Here is a 14,689-nt window from a genome sequence, read left to right on the forward strand (position 1 = left end):
AGAATGTGTAGTTTCTTCTTTCTCAACATTTTCACAACACAACCTGTCAGCTCCACGGCTCAGAGTAAACTGTCTGTGCTTGTCGTTTGAATGTGCGTTTGTTTAATGTCGCCCGGCATCCTGGTTGAGTGGCGTTTTCCATTTTAAGCGCTGTGATTGGCCCGAAGGTCCATACACCACCCAGCCGGAAAACTTTGGTCATAAAACGAACCGAGCCAGTAGTTTTAGCTCCTAAAACAGGTACAACCACCAATACTGCTCTGTATTTATTTTTTCAGAACCGGAACGCGCATTACGCCGTCAAATTCACTCTCGGAACGACGTATCGGTGCGGTCCGGCCCATTCCTCTGTCAAGAGACTCGGGGCCGTCTCTTAGTCAGAGACGCCCTCTAGAGGCCATCTCGCGAAGCGACATCTCACTAAGCATTACTGACTGACTGACTGACTGCCTGACCTGAATTTGCCGTGTGATGCCCTCGGCTGCGCCGTGGGAAAAAAGTAGTCATTTGTTTTGAAAGCGTAGAGTGTTTCTGTTACTGTGTGACATTACAAGAGAACAGAAGTTTATGGTTCTTGAACATGCGTGTGAGTTTAGTGCATGATCTAGGAGTGGGCGATACTACAAAATTTGGTTTAGATCCGTAAGTAATACCTGGGCCATAATCACCAATACCGATACTGACACTTTTTACATGCAGCTAATATACTTTCATATACGGGAGAGCAATGTGTCATGATTTATGAGGTGAATGCATCATTAATAGGCTACGTCTGAATACATTTTCATTACCATCAAATTATTTGCCAACATTAAGCATTTCTTTCTTTTCTTTTAAATTAATGTAGGGTTATAGTTAGGGTCTGTTACATAATCACATGTTAAAACACAGAACAGTTTTTAATGGTAAATAACAAAAATGTTTATTATTGTTGTATTATTGTACATTGAGTGTGTAAACTTTAAAAAAACAAAAAAAACAAAAAAAAAAACAAACTGCCTTCCTACACACATCCCAGTTCAAAACATTTTCATTCACAGCTGTGAAATAAGTCCAAATGATGCTCCTCTTTCGTTCAGCCATCAGTGCAACTGCATGTCTTCTCTGAACTAAAGAGGAACAGTATCGGTGAGAGCTGCGCGCATGTTGTTTGGTAGTGAGTGCACACAACAGCAGCAGCAGAGACGTAAAGAGTGAATGCACTAAGAAGTGTGTCACGTGCCCAGAACGTTACACTCTTGTTAGAAGATGACAGCGGAACGTTGTTTGCAGAGACAGTTTCTCTACTCTTTGATTAAATAAAAATGGGTACAACGTAGAAGAGAGAGACGGATCCGTTTTTTTTATATAAATTCTTCAATTGACGCTAGTATCGATACTCAAAACAAGACTTAGTATTGGTAGTGTAGTAAAGATCCCTATTTTCTTTCATTTTTCCACTTCCTTTCCTCACCTACCTCACTTCCTTTACCTCACTTCCTTTCCTCTCCTTTCCTCATCACTAATTGGCTCTTGTTTCACCCTTTGTCACCCCTCATTTACCTGATTCACCTTAAGTTCACCTGATCACTCCTTATTTGAAGACTGCACTCCCTCTCACTCACTCTCTCACCTTCGCATGGGGCGGCAGTTCTGGTAAGAGGAGTTTATCTTACTCTTTAGTTCTTATCCTATGTCCATGTTAGTTTAACTGAGAATGCATTTATCCTTATTTCTTTAAGATGGACATGTGAGACTAATTTGACCTATTGTGTTAAGTTTTAATCTTGTATTTGTTTTCTTTCAGATTCAAAAGCCCATGTGTGTTTTTTCTCCCTTTATGTTCATAAATGCAATTCCTTTGATTTTGGAGAAATTAAACCTTTGTTCAGAGGATTGAAGTTTCCTGGCTTTATTTCCATGCATTCTGATCCGATGCCCACGATGATCAACTTTTCATTCTGAACCTCCTAATTTACATGGTCCTTCGAGCCGGAAAGGACTATGGTCATGGATTCACAGCCATTAGATGGGACCCTTCGACGTTCTGGTCGTGAAACTCGACCTCCTGCTCATCTGGGAGATCATGTGGAAGATCAATATCCTGGAGCTAGAGGTACTGCATGTCAAACAGAATGCACACATCATACAACAGACACACATGGGTTTCAGGATGATACACAAGAGGAACAAAGGAGACATGAGCCTGATAGTAAAAGGGAAGATGACATAACTGATTTTGCTGATCCTGTGCCTACTGATCAGGTTGAAATCATGAAGGAACTTTTAGTGACAATGAGGGGTATTCAGTGTCTCATGGATAGATCGTCTACTCCTCATTCCTCCTCCAGACATTCATCCAAATCTAGGTCATCTACAGGGAACAGACACTCTGTGTGTAACCTACCAGCAGATTCTCAAGCAGAACAGTCGTGTTAAATCACGACAACACCAGTCATCTTCCTGTCCACCAGAGGTCAGCCGTCATCCTGTTGCTGTTTCTTCTGCCATGCCCTATTTACCTAACTTGTCCTTCCTTGATGCTGCAGTTCCTTCGGCTGGTCTACCTAGTAGGGCTGAACAATTAATCGAAATTTTATCGAAATCGCAATATGGCCTACTGCAATTCTCAAATCGCCGGAGGCGCAATATTTGTTAAAGGCGAAATGTGTGCCAAAATACCATTTTACATTAAATATTGTCGTGCTGCAGAGATGTCCTGGCCTACACATCATATTCTACAGACTTAAGAAAACATCTTTGTTTGGTACAGATCCCCGCAAAAATCACACCATAATAATTTTAATACGTTTTTCAATGAAAATGAGAATAATGATGTAAAAATTATCATTCCCTCTAATATCGCAAATCATATCGCAATTGCAATATCAGTCAAAATAATCGCAGTCGCTACCTTTCAGTTTTCCTGCAGCACCACCAGAGGGCCACCCACAAAGTCCATGTATTCAGCCTTTGAATCCTCCAGTTGTAAACCCTGCTCAGCCTCTCGTTTCCTTTTCCTCCCAGCAGAGGCAGTGTTCCCCTCTAATGCCTCAGTCCTCTACGTCTCATGGCCACAGAGACCTTTGGCACCCCCTACTGGCAGAACACATGTCTACAAGCTTGAGGGCCCTTCTTTCCCAGACCTTACTAGAGAGGATGAAATGCAGTACAGGATGCTGCGAATGGCACTCAGTAATCTACTCGACCCTAATGAGACAGAACATTTTAAATATAACGTTCTCTTTGATCATCTGAAAGTGGACCAAGCCAAGCGACTAGCTCTTGCTTTCTCCTATGCTTCTGACCCATACACCCAAGCTGTCAAGGCTCTTGATGAACGTTATGGGCAACCTAGACAACTGGCATTGAAGGAGCTCAGGAACATCATGGATCTCCCTCCTATCAGAGTAGGTGATGGTCATGCTCTTGATAACTTTGCCCTTCGTGTACAAGCACTTGTTGGTCTGCTTAGCACCATGGAAGATCAAAGACATGCAGAACTTCTCTGTGGCTCTCATGTGGATTGCCTTCTTGAAAAGCTGCCCGCAGAACACTCCGCAGTCACTTTAAACGGCATGTCTACAGGAACCAAGGTGTCATGAAGTATGACTTGATTATGTTCTCATCTTGGTTGCAAACTGAATCTCGGTGTCAACCCAGAAAAGAGATTTCCATCTCATCTTCCAATCAGCAAAGACACCCTCGTAAGTCCATACCTGCTCTGATGACAATTCTACATGGAGCAAACAAACCTAGTGAATCCACGCCATCTTCAGAACTCTTTCCAAAGTCCAGAGCAACCTGTGCATACTGCAGCTTACTTCATCATATCAGCAAATGTCCTGAGTTCACTAATATGACAAAGGATCAAAAGGTAAACTGGATAAAGGAGAACAAACGTTGTTGGCACTGCACTCGGACTCATCAAGCCGCTAAGTGTGACCTGAAGAAATCCTGTGCTACCTGCAAAGGAAGACATCTACAAATACTGTGTGAGGTAAATCAAAGATCCAACAATCTTGCTGGTTCTGCTGTGAGGACATTATATCTTGACCGACAGAGTGACTGCAATGGTGTACTCCTGAAAATTGTAAAAGTGCTACTCCATAATGGGAAGCAAACCCTGGAAACATATGCTGTCCTTGATGATGGTTCTCAACGTACCATTCTTCTGCAGTCAGCTGCTCAGCATCTCCACCTGAATGGTAAAGCTGAGAAATTATCACTCAGAACTGTTCGCCAAGACGTTGAAACTCTTCATGGTTCATCTGTCAGTTTTCAGATCTCTCCTGTCGCATACCCTGAGAAGACTTTCACCATCAATCATGCCTTTACTGCAAGCCAGTTAGCACTTTCAGACCACACTTATCCTGTACTATCCCTTCAAAGAAAATACAAGCATACAAGGCATTCCATTACCGTCCATTAGCAAAGCATCACCACTGCTGCTCATAGGCTCAGATCACATCCACCTTATCATTCCTATTGCTCCAGTCAGACTGGGCCCTTCTGGGTCACCTGCAGCTGTCATGAACACTCCAAGGCCCCATCAGAGACTTCCAATCTCAGAATTCCTCAGTGCCTGTCCAGTGTCTGTTTACATCCTTCAGTTCCCCTGCAGATGAATTACACTACCATGTTGAAAAATTTTGGAAACTCAACGCTCTACCTGTACGCAGTGAGAAAGCAGTCATCAGATCAAGGCAAGACCAACAAGCCATGGAGCTTCTTGAACAGGCCACAGAAAGAGTTCAAGTCAATGGTGTCAACCACTATGCCACTCCCCTTCTTAGGCTAGCAAATTCTCCTCCCTTGAACATTCCTCAGTCAGCAGTGATGTCACGACTCCGTAACACTGAATCTCGACTATCCAAGGATCCAGACAGAGCCATCTCATACAGTGATCAGATTTAAAAACTGGAGCAGGCTGGTTATGTGGCCAAGCTGACCCCTGAAGAGGTTCACAGCACCAAAGAAGCTTGGTACATTCCTCATCATATGGTAACGCATAACAACAAAGATTGCATAGTATTTGACTGCTCATTCACTTTCCAAGGACAATGCCTCAATAAGTACCTATTACCAGGACCAATCCTCAGGCCGTCACTCCTTGGCGTTCAGCTGCGCTTCAGGCAACATGCTGTAGCAATAAGTGGTGACATTAAGACATGTTTCACCAAATCTGTCTCCTGCCTCAGACAGGCCCCTTCTTCAATTCCTATGGCGTGATATGAACAAAGATGTTCCCCCTTCAGTGTACCAATGGCAGGTCCTTCCTTTCGGTACCACTTGTAGCCCCTGCTGTGCGATTTATGCCCTGCAAAAACATGTGAAGGACAACCAACCTGACGAAGATGTGCAGTATTCAGACGACCAGAGTGGCAGAGCAGCTCTGGAGGACAGGCAGGAGGACGACCAGAGTGGCGGAGCAGCTCTGGAGGAGGGGCAGGAGGACAAACAGAGTGGCGGAGCAGCTCTGGAGGCCGGTGACGTAGGCTGGGCCGCTCTGGAGGTCGGCGGCGAAGGCTGGGCCGCTCTGGAGATCGGCGTCGAAGGCTAGGCCACTCAGGAGGTCAGCGACGAAGCTGGAGGTAAGGGAATGCAGCTGACACCAGAAGATCCGGCTGCAGGTCGGGGCAGGCTGCTGGATAAGCAACCGGCGTCTGGAGTTCCAGACCAGAATCCGGTGGCGGGAATGCGGGACCGAACACTGACGACAGGAGAGCAGGACCGGAGTCCGGTGGCTGGAGAGCGAGACCGGAGCCCAGTGGCAGGAGTGCGGGACGGGAGGCCGGCAGCTGGAGAACAGGACCGGCACTGGTGTTACTGGAGTCACCGGAGACACTGGAGTCACTGGTGTAGACCGGAGACTGGAATGCAGGACCGGAGACCGGTGGCAGGAGTGCGGGACCGGAGGCCGATGGCAGGAGAGCAGGACCGGTACTGGCGTTACTGGAGTCACTGGTGTAGACCAGAGACTGGAATGCAGGACCGGAGGCCCGGAGACTGGAGTGCTGGACCGGAGGCCGGAGACTGGAATGCAGGTCTGGAGGATGGAGACTGGAGTGCAGGACCGGAGGCCGGAGACTGGAATGCGGGACTGGAGACCGGAGGCCGGAGACTGGAATGCGGGACTGGAGACCGGCAGCTGGAGTGCGGGACCGGCTTCAGCGGTCATCGACTGCTGAGGACTGGGACTGAGTGCAGGACAAGCTGACCGCTGGAGTGCAGAGCAGGAAGCGGGTAGCCGGAGGTCTGACTGGGCGTCGGCGACGGCAGTCGACTGCTGGGGACCTGGCTGCAGAGCAGGCGGTGTCAGCTGGGAGCCCGGCAGGTGAGCCGGTGAGGCCAGGGAAACAGGGGGTTGCTGAAACACAGCCACAGGAAACTGCAGCAGAACAGGAACAGAAGACTGCTGCAACTCAGGCTCAGCGGATTGCTGCAGCACAGGAACAGGGGACAACTGCGGCTCAGGAACAGAAGACAGCTGCCGCTCAGGAACAGAAAGCCTTCGCGGTGCAGGAACAGGATGCGGCGGTCTCCTGTTCCTGCGCCGCGAAGGCTCTCTCTCGCTCTCTGCAGAAACAGGAGACCGCCGCAGCTCGGGGACAGGGAGCTTACGCGGTGCAGGAACAGGAGACCACCGCAGCTCCGGGACAGGGGATTGCTGCTGCTCGACGGGAACTGGGGATTGCTGCAGCCCAGCCGGAACAGGCTGGAACTCAGCGGAGGCGCTGCGCAGCATAGACTCTGTGACGCTGGGCAGCGGAGACTCTGAGGCGCTGGGGAGCGGAGACTCTGAGGCACTGGGGAACAGAGACTCTGTGGCGCTGGACTGCTGAGAAAGCCAGTGGCATCGGGAGCCATGGGGACCTCGCCTCCTTTTGGAGACTCCACCGTTCCCTGTGAAAATGGCAAGGCGAGTCCCTTCATAGGGTGACCACTGGACGTCATGGTGGCTCCTCAGCTGCTCCCCAGTAGACTCCTGGGGTTCAGGAAATGCCGGATCAGAACAGGCGGGAACAAGACGGACAGGAAGCGGGCTAACCGGCTCAGGACAGGCAGGTTCAGGACAGGCAGGAAGCGAGCTAGCCGGCTCAGGACAGGCAGGTTCAGGACAGGCAGGAAGCGAGCTAGCCGGCTCAGGACAGGCAGGTTCAGGACAGGCAGATAACAGGCTAGCCGGCTCAGGACAGGCAGGCTGCAGACTCACGAACCCGAGCCTAACTGACTGGAGTGCAGGCTGGTTGTGAGCAGTCCAAGGTGCAGGCTGAAGGCTAGCAGGCCCAATGCTAGCAGACTGGGACTTGGGCTGGTAGCTCGGCTGCTGCTGAGAGTCATGGCAGGCACCGTGACATTGCAAAGCTTTCCCTCATCAGTGGCAGCTCAAACACTCCTTGACAAATTGAGAGCTACCATTTCAGCAGGGGGCTTTGATCTCCGTCAATGGGCAAGCAATGATCCCACTGTGATCAGCCATCTACCATCTGAAGCAAGGTCTGAAAGCAGTGAACTTTGGCTCTCTGAAGACCGGGCTGATCCCCAAGAGCGCACACTGGGACTGCTGTGGAACTGCAACCCTGACCTTTTCAGGTACAAGTACAGAACCTCGGAAGTACATACCATAACAATGCGTCACATCTACAGAGTCCTTGCTCATCTGTATGACCCATTAGGCTACCTCCTACCTTTCACAATTCGTGCGAAAATTCTGGTTCAACAACTATGCAGAAAGGAACAAGAATGGGATGATCCTCTCCTACCACACGACCTCCTAACAGCTTGGAAATCCTGGGAAGAACAACTCCATTACCTTCCTCAAATCACCATCCCTCGCTGTTATACTTCCTAAGAGATGGATGCTCCCACCACAGTTCGAGACATCCATATCTTTTGTGATGCTTCTGAACATGCCTATGGTGCTGTCGCATACTTGAGATCAGAAGATAACAAAAGCCAAGTAGAGCTGAGTTTCATACTAGCTCGTTCACGTGTCTCCCCAAAACGACAGTTATCAGTACCAAGATTGGAGCTATGTGCAGCACTAACCGGTGCACGCCTCTGTGACCTAATCAGAAATGAACTCACCCTACCAATCAGAGACACTACACTTTGGACCGATTCTACAACTGTACTCCACTGGCTTCAAGCAGACTCTTGCCACTTTAAAGTATTTGTAGGAGCAAGAGTATCAGAAATCCAAAACCTCACAAACAGTCAAGATTGGAGATATGTCGATTCAGCCAATAACCCCGCTGATGACGTTACAAGAGGCAAATCCTTGCCAGATATCCTCATCCCAAATTGATGGACCAATGGCCCACCATTCTTGTATGGACCTCCAGATACTGTGTAACTGTGTTTCATGTCAAAAGTGGAGAGCGAAACCAATCATCCCAAAGATGGCTGATTTGCCTGCTGCTCGTTTCAGGTTACTTAAATCTCCCTTCTACTCCACAGGAATAGACTGTTTTGGACCATACAATGTCAAGATTGGCCGCCGATCTGAAGAAGAGGTGGGGTATAATATTCAAATGCCTCACAACACAATGTGTATATCTTGACCTCCTCAATAACATGGATACTGACTCTTTCCTCATGGCCCTTCGACGATTCACTTCTCGGAGAGGAACACCATTTGAGATCTTATGTGATCAAGGAACCAACTTCAAAGGAGGGAACAAAGAATTACAGGAAGCCTTCAACAACCTTTCTCCCATTCTCAAGTCAGTACTGGCAACAAGGAAAATTCACTTTCGTTTCAATCCTCCACACGCCCCCCACTTCGGTGGCGTCTGGGAGCGGGAAATACGCTCAGTAAAGAATGCTCTGAAGACAACCATTGGTGCACAAATGGTCACTGAAGAGGTTCTGAGAACAGTGTTGATTGAAATTGAAGGCATTCTTAATTCAAAACCACTTGGCTATGTATCTTCGGATATTGCAGATGTTAAACCAGTCACCCCCAACCTTCTCATCATGGGATGACATGATGCATCGCCCCCTCTAGTGTCTTACCCTGACTCTGATCTCCTCAGTCGACGACGTTGGTGCCATGCACAGATATTGTCTGATCATTTCTGGAAAAATTTCACCAAATCCTACCTACCATTACTTCAAACACGGCACAAATGGCAAAGGGACAAACCGGATCTGCAGTTAAACTCCATTGTGATGATTGTTGACTCCCAGCTACCAAGAGCCCTTTGGTCTGTAGGAAAAGTGACCCGCCTCCTACCAAGCAAAGATGGCCGCATCAGGACAGCTGAAGCTGTAGTCAAAGACAAGTCCTATGTCAGGCCTGTAGCTCATCTGATCCCACTTCCTGCCCTACCTGAAGACACCCTTTAATTATGGTTTGGTCTTTGATCTCACTAGAAATTCGGGGGCGGCTGTAGTAAAGATCTCTATTTTCTTTCATTTTTCCACTTCCTTTCCTCACCTACCTCACTTCCTTTACCTCACTTCCTTTCCTCTCCTTTCCTCATCACTAATTGGCTCTTGTTTCACCCTTTGTCACCCCTCATTTACCTGATTGAGTTCACCTGATCACTCCGTATTTGAAGACTGCACTCCTTCTCACTCACTCTCTCACCTTTGCATGGGGCGGCAGTTCTGGTAAGAGGAGTTTATCTTACTCTTTAGTTCTTATCCTTGTTATGACTCTGGTCATTTGTGTTTATGTTTGTGTGGGTTAATGGCTCTCTTCTCTCCTCAATGTGGGCATTCCAGTGTGTGCATTCCAGTGTGTGATTCGATTCAGGTGTTGGGGTTCTCCTGGATTGGCTTAGGGGACGGGATTGCTGCTGGCTGATTGGCTACCAGGGAGGATTTAAACCAGCTGAGGCCAACCTTCCGCCCCTCTCTCTCTCTTGCTCCATCCCATTTCCAAAAATGGAGGCCGCTCTGCTAAAGCATTGAGCTGTGTATCTTTAGCTGGTAACATTGTGAGTAAAACTAAGTTGTGAGTTTTGATGTAGACCCTGCCCGTATGTGTTAGACATTGGTTGTAAAACTGTGGGCTCTGTTTTCCATGATGTAAATATTCTTTACTAAAAGTAGCAGTAAATAGTAGGAGTGAGAAGCCCTTTCTTTTGTTATCATTTTTCTCCTGTTTTGGTTTGAGTAGAAGTTAGGTTAGAGCTTTGTCTTTTGTTTTAACTTTATTTCTTTTGTTAGGGAAGTTTAGGGTTTTTGAATTAGGATTGTTTTGTTTGTTGTTTTGGGCATGGCTCTGCTCTGAAGTTGAAAGGAAATAAAACTACTACCTTTTGAACATTGATTGTGGTGCGGCTGACCATTCTTGGGAGTGGGAAGAGGGGGGGGGGCACCGAACGTGTTGGGTCCTGGTTTTCCCTTACACCAGGGCCGTAACATCCTATGTCCATGTTAGTTTAACTGAGAACTTTATTTAACCTTATTTCTTGAAGATGGACATGTGAGACTAATGTGACCTATTGTGTTAAGTTTTAATCTTGTATTTGTTTTCTTTCAGATTCAAAAGCCCATGTGTGGTTTTTTTTCTCCCTTTATGTTCATAAATGCAATTCCTTTGATTTTGGAGAAATTAAACCTTTGTTCAGAGAATTGAAGTTTCCTGGCTTTATTTCCATGCATTCTGATCCGATGCCCACGATGATAGTCAACTTTTCATTCTGAACCTCCTAATTTACAGGTAGTATCGATACTTTTGGTATCAATCCGCCCACCCCTAGCATGATCTGCCTCAATTAACTTGACTGTTAGATTACCTATACTAGGCTGGTAACTGTAATACAAATATCACCCTACAAACAAAACAACCAAACCATAAACGTCTCCAAAACCACGGAGATGGTTGTGGACTTCCGCCGATACAAAGATGAGCCTCAGCCCTTAATTATCAATGATCAGGCTGTCGAGCAGGTGAGCTTCAAATTTCTGGGGACAATTATTTCTTCCTCTCTAAAATGGAATGCCAATGTAAGCCATATTGTGCAGAAAGCCCACCAACGAGACAACTCAAGAAGTTTAAAGGATAAGGCTGGTGTTTTTTAATGCATTTCTTACAGTCAACAAATCCTATGAAAATAACAAAATCAGCAATGATTTTGTTTTGCCAATGTGGTACACTCAAAATGTGTAATCACTTTTGTGTTTATTTTTGGAATTATTGTTTACATATTATTATTATTATTATTATTATTATTTTAAGTATTGTTGAGTACTTTATTTTTGCTGGTTGTAACAAGCAAAACCATTTCAGTATTGAGGTTGAGACTCAAAGTAATTAATTTCACATTTGTTGCGAGACAAGCCTTAGTTTATTAGGAAAGGGAAGAGCGGAACCAATGAGCCAAGGTGGTGTCGCGCCCCGGTTTCCTAAGGTGAGTATGTCCGGCCCCCTCCTCAGAGGAAAATTGGGAAGAGAAATGCGTGGTTCGTGTCTTCATTCCTTTGAACATTTCATCTGTGTTTTTCAGGGAGCTGAACGGCATTGAACCCAAATCATTTGTTACTGTGGTACTAGTCTTGGTACCCGTAACACCAACAAGTCTCATCCATGTAGCCGGTGCCCAATGCAGCCATGTCCCAGCAGCCATAGAACTCCATTGTATTAAAAAAAACCGATTAAAAACACGTCAAAGAGCCATGCTGCTGCTCTGGCAGCATATTTCATCATCGCGATGCACCGGGCCGGCCAAGTTTTTCCTCAAACAACTTAATAAGCCGGCTGTAAACACGTTTGCGATCTCAGGAAAGTAGTTCCGTAGCACCGAAAATAGTCCCCGGCGTAATGAAGAATTTGTTCCCATTTGATTTGGTAATAACTACAACAGCCTGACTTTTCGTGGTAACAGTTAGCGATTTTTAAAATTGAAACTATGTCTTTGTGAGCTGTATATCAAGGTTTTTAGCTTACAATTGGAGCCAATGGCTTCCAGGTTGACGGCTAAAAACGGTACGTGGGAAGTCAGAAACACGGGAGTAGAGCATTGTTGATTTTGTTATTTTCATAGGATTTGTTGACGGTAAGCAATGCATTACAAAACACCAGCCTTATCCTTTAAGGTATCAAAGGCAGGACTGTGATTTTTACAGACCTGTGATAGTGTGATACCGTACCACAGTGTGGTAACTGTTCAGCCGATGACAGGAAGGAACTTAATAAGGTAGTGAAAGCAGCATCAAAAATCATTCATCAGGATTTGCCAAGCATCTGTGACATGGATAACACCCGCATTCTAAGGAAGGGTCTGAAAATTATCAGGGACCCCTCTCACCCAGCCAATCCACTCTTTGACCCCCTTCCTTTAGGTAAAAGGTTACGATTCATCAAGAGCAGAACGACTCATTTACGTAACCGCACCTATCTTGAGGAAGTGAGAGCCCTGAACTCCTCACCATCAGTTCAGGCTATTTTTAGCAACTAACTGAGACCCCTAGTGGGCCTTTGTTTTAATGCACTTGTCACTTTTATTCTTCTTTTTCTTTTCTTTTTCTAAATGCTGCCTGTATTTTTATTTATTTTATTTTTATGTTTTGATGATGTGTATTTTATTGTTGTCTACATCAAGCACACACCAAGACAAATTCCAATCAATGTTTCATTGAAATGGTAATATATTATTGAATCTTGAATCTTGATCTACTAGCCTGGTAAGCTACAGCCCAAAATCCTTAAGTTATCTATGTCACCCCTTTACCAATCTTGGTCAAAGTTACAAATTCTATGATTAAATGTTTTCACTCTGTCACAGCAAACTGTACAGTTGTTTTTGTGTACCAATGATTTTCTTACATAATCAAATAAGAAATCAGATGTTTTGTATAAAGTTTCTCAGGACTCCCTCAGTTCTTCACTCATAGCTAACAAATCAATGGCCATGATATCATGACTACCCAGTTCCCCTCTTGCCTACTGATGCCTCCTTTTTCTTTTGGTGGTAGTGCTTAGATAGGTTATGTTTACATTAGAGATTGTACCCTATGCCAAGACTTTAATGTATTTCCATTGTTCTCTCATTTTATTCATTGGACTGAAATTTTACATTCCTGATCAACAAGTGAAATTTGTGACTGTATGACTTGTGTAAACTATTAATCCTATGTACAGAAATGAACTAATTCAGGTACAAGTGAATAAGGCGGAGTATTTCAGAGAAAAGTCAAGAGTGTGTGTGTGTGTGTGTGTCTGTGTGGCTCATATTTGCCAAATTCTAGACTAATGCACAAAAGATAAAAGGGCAACACTCCTGCCATATATATAGTGTTTCTATTTTGTAGGACATATCACATTCTTAGTTTGAACTAATATGATATATTAGCTATATTCAAAGCTGTACGCTCAACTTGGATCTGTTTTATATGCAGTGTTGATGATAAGATAATTCTTTATTAATCCCACAACGGGGAAATTTACAGTGTTACAGCAGCAAAGGGGATAGTGCAAAAGCAAGTAAAAAAGGCATCAGTAAAAAGCAAGATATAATAAATAAATAAGTAAACAGTAAACAGTAAACAGTTACAGTAAACGGTTGAATTCACATTATTGCACATAGGAAATATTGACATTGCACAGTTTGGTATACATTGATATTGCACGAGTGAATTTGTAAGTCTTGGTGTGTGTGGTCTACTGGGAGCAGTGTTGATTGTAAAGTCTGAGAGCAGCAGGAAGGAAGGACCTGCGGTACCTTTCCTTCACACACCGCGGGTGAAGCAGCCTGTCACTGAAGAAGCTGCCCAGTACTGTCAGAGTGACGTAAACTCTTTATCAGAGGGCCAAAGCATAAGTCTGCATAGGGCCTCCAAAACTTTCATGGGTGAGGTGGTCTGTCTGAGTCTTCAGCTGGACTGAGAGGTTGCCAAACCAGGCTGAAATACCACCGTGCAGAACACACTCAACTTCAGAATGGAAGATGAAGAAGCAACACCTAATGGATGACATCAAAGATCATCTTTATCTTAACTTTCTATTGGGTTGATTTGAGTTGGCACTTGAAACAAGTTTTTGATTATAGGCTGGCTTTTGTCTCTGTAGCATCTCTGTAACTTACTGATCTGTACTGAAGACAAGATGTACGACTAATTCTATGGAATATGTGGTAGTCTTCTAGCAAGGTGCACAAACTTCAGCTTGGAGCAGCTTTCATTTCTGTACACTGCAAAGAGAATGTGCCATCATCTAACTTGCATTAGAACTGGATTCCTGAGCAGCAACAGCAAACGGACATTCAATAACCAACCAGAATAATTTTATATGCAGGCGTTCATACAACAAATGACACATTGTTTCCAAGTCAGTACCACAAATTGTACATCTCGCATCAAAATCGATTTTAAACCTTGACAATACCTGGTTTGTAGGATAAATTAAGTGAATAATTTTAAATGAAATTTCTTTGGGATGGCTGGTGAAAAAGTACCTATTTCAAATTCCAAACAGTTCTCCAATTCATGTTATTAAATTGATCATTCCAAAGTGGCTTTGCAGAAGGAGTTGCAGGGTTATGACACAATTTCCTGAGGTAACTGTTGGTACTGTTGGCACAGTCTTTATTATTCCAAATTAAATGCCTATGGGGAGAAAAGTTGTGCTCATAAATAATTAACCAGGATAAAAGTGCTTGTATATGAATACTTGACTGGGATCTGATTTACAACAAAATTACATGTAGAAATTCTATGCCACCAAGTCTTTCAAACAGAAATTTTGAATAATACA

This window comes from Centroberyx gerrardi, chromosome 14, assembly GCF_048128805.1.
Source record: "Centroberyx gerrardi isolate f3 chromosome 14, fCenGer3.hap1.cur.20231027, whole genome shotgun sequence".
Taxonomy (NCBI): domain Eukaryota; kingdom Metazoa; phylum Chordata; class Actinopteri; order Beryciformes; family Berycidae; genus Centroberyx; species Centroberyx gerrardi.